Below are 2,500 nucleotides of genomic sequence, written 5' to 3' on the forward strand. Positions count from 1 at the left end.
GGTGCCGGTAAGTGCGGGCGTTTAGCGCGGGCGTGGTCTGCTCTCGCCGTTGGTCGGCCTCGTGCTGGCCGGCGGTGCAGGATGCGCGCGCCTGCGCGGCGTTCGCGCCCCGGTGCTTCAACCTGCGTGCAGGATCCGAGCTCGGTCCCGTGCCTTGGCCTCCCACGGATCTTCCTTGCTGCGAGGCCGCGTCCGCCTTAGCGTGCTCCTCCGGGGGCGCGCGGGTGCGCGGATTCTCTTCGGCCGCCATTCAACGATCAACTCAGAACTGGCACGGACTGGGGGAATCCGACTGTCTAATTAAAACAAAGCATTGCGATGGCCCTAGCGGGTGTTGACGCAATGTGATTTCTGCCCAGTGCTCTGAATGTCAACGTGAAGAAATTCAAGCAAGCGCGGGTAAACGGCGGGAGTAACTATGACTCTCTTAAGGTGGCCAAGTGGCGGCGGTGTGGCTGCATCCGGACTTGGCTTTTCGAAGTGCGGTCTTGATGTAGTCGTGCTGCTGCTGCGAGGTGCCTTCCTTGGGTTATAGTTACAGGGAGAGTGATGCGCAATACATGGGCCTAGCCCTCTTAGCCTCTCCTCTCCTGCGGTCTTCTCCCCTTCTCGTGGGCCCGCTGATTTTCGCAGAGTGGAAGACCGCACCAGGGGCTTGGGGGGGTTACCAGCCCCCCCTCGCATTATCCCTTTATAGTTGGGGGCAGCCGACAAGAAACAAGAGATGGTGGCCCTTCCGCTGAAGGTGCCACCCCAGCTACCCCAGCACCTATCCGGCCAACCGGCCGTAACGAAAATGCGATAGTTTGTGTAGCTCCCTTTGCTTGCAGTGAGTGCCACCGCACTTTTACCACGAAGAACGGTCTCGGGGTCCATCGCCGCCGCCAACACCCTGCGGCCGCCAACGCTGAGATCGTGACGGAGAGGCATCGCGCGAGGTGGACGGAGGAAGAAGTCCTGTCGCTCGCCAAGGCAGAGGCCGAACTGTTCCTTGAGAGGGACGCCCGGTTCTTCTTTGTAAATCAAGAACTTATCAGGATGTTCCCCGACCGAACGCTTGAGGCAATCAAGTGCCGACGGCGGCAAGCTGCCCACAAGCAGCTTGTCCGCCAATTCATGGAGGCACTTGAGATCGGTCGGGGCGAAGAGCCGGCGTCCCGCCGTGGAGCAGCGAGCTCGCTGCCTGACGCGGGCGAGGCCGCTGCGCCGCCCGTCGACGCAGCCGAGGACTTCGCGGCCGACACCACCGGGCCGCCGCCGGAGGGGCCGACTGACGCCGCCATCTGGGAGCATCTGGCGGGGCTACCTGCTTCCGCCCAGCGTTTCTCTGCCCTGGATCGAGTCATTGGTCTGGGGCGGGGCACGCCGCCCGATGTCATCCTGGGCATGCTCCCGGATGCCCTTGCGTCGGTCGGGTCCAGGGGGGAGAGGTCGATCACCAGGACACAGCGGCCGCGCCAATCATCCAAGCGGCCGCCTGCCGCCCCGCCGCTGCAGAAGCGCAAGCGGCGCCGCTGGGAATACGCGCGCACACAGGACGCCTTCCGTAGGTCGCGTGCACGTTGCGTGCGCGGCTTGCTGGACGGCACCCTGCTGCAGCCGCCACCCGACATCCCCGGTCTGCTGGACTTCTGGGCGGACCTCTTCACGAAGAAGCCGATCTCCACCGCCGGCTTCATCCGTGACCGCCTTCTCCCGCACTCGGAGCCTGTCGCTCCTGAGTGCCTATGGGGGCCGGTCACACGTGAGGAGGTCGCTGCTGCCTTGCCGCCCAGGGGATCGGCAGCCGGGCCGGACGGCCTGACTCCAGCGGAGCTGCGGCGCCTGCCGCATGAAGTCCTGGTGAAACTCTTGAACCTCTTCCTCCTGGCCCGCGCCCTCCCCGAGCGTCTGCTTCGCGCCCGGACGTCACTTCTCCCCAAAACGGCTGCACCAACATCCCCCGCTGACTTTCGCCCCATTACGGTCTGCTCGGTGTTGGCGCGGACCTTTCACAAGGTTCTCGCGTCACGCCTGATGCGTGCATGTGCTGTGGACGAACGTCAGCGGGCTTTCATCCCCCGGGATGGGATGTTGGAAAACACCTTCATCTTGGACACTGCTCTCACCGACGCAGTCCGCTCCTGTCGCTCTGTTTTTGTGGCATCGATCGACGTCTCTAAAGCGTTCGATTCGGTGGACCATGCTGCCCTCCGCCCCGTGCTGAGGGCTCATGGCCTGCCGGATTGCTTTATTGAGTACGTCGAAAGGTGTTACGAGGGTAGCACGACAGTGATAGCGGGCGGCGCCGACGTGGGCGTGCCCCTGCAGCCGGCTAGGGGTGTGCGTCAGGGTGACCCCCTCTCCCCCCTCCTTTTCAATTTTGCGGTGGACTATGTTTTGAGTCAACTTCCCTCCCACATCGGAGCTCGGATCCTTGGTCGCAGAGTTAACGCTGCGGCCTTCGCAGATGACGTCCTGCTTTTTGCATCGACCGCGAGGGGATTGCAGTCCCTCATCG

The 2,500-nt window shown here is 63.6% G+C and overlaps 1 pseudogene; it reads left to right on the forward strand.

The window, feature by feature from the left end:
* Window positions 1-2,500, forward strand: part of LOC124771304 — a 7,959-nt pseudogene that overhangs the window by 2,452 nt on the left and 3,007 nt on the right.

The sequence above is a fragment of the Schistocerca piceifrons genome, unplaced genomic scaffold, assembly GCF_021461385.2.
Source record: "Schistocerca piceifrons isolate TAMUIC-IGC-003096 unplaced genomic scaffold, iqSchPice1.1 HiC_scaffold_92, whole genome shotgun sequence".
NCBI classification, from domain to species: Eukaryota; Metazoa; Arthropoda; class Insecta; order Orthoptera; family Acrididae; genus Schistocerca; species Schistocerca piceifrons.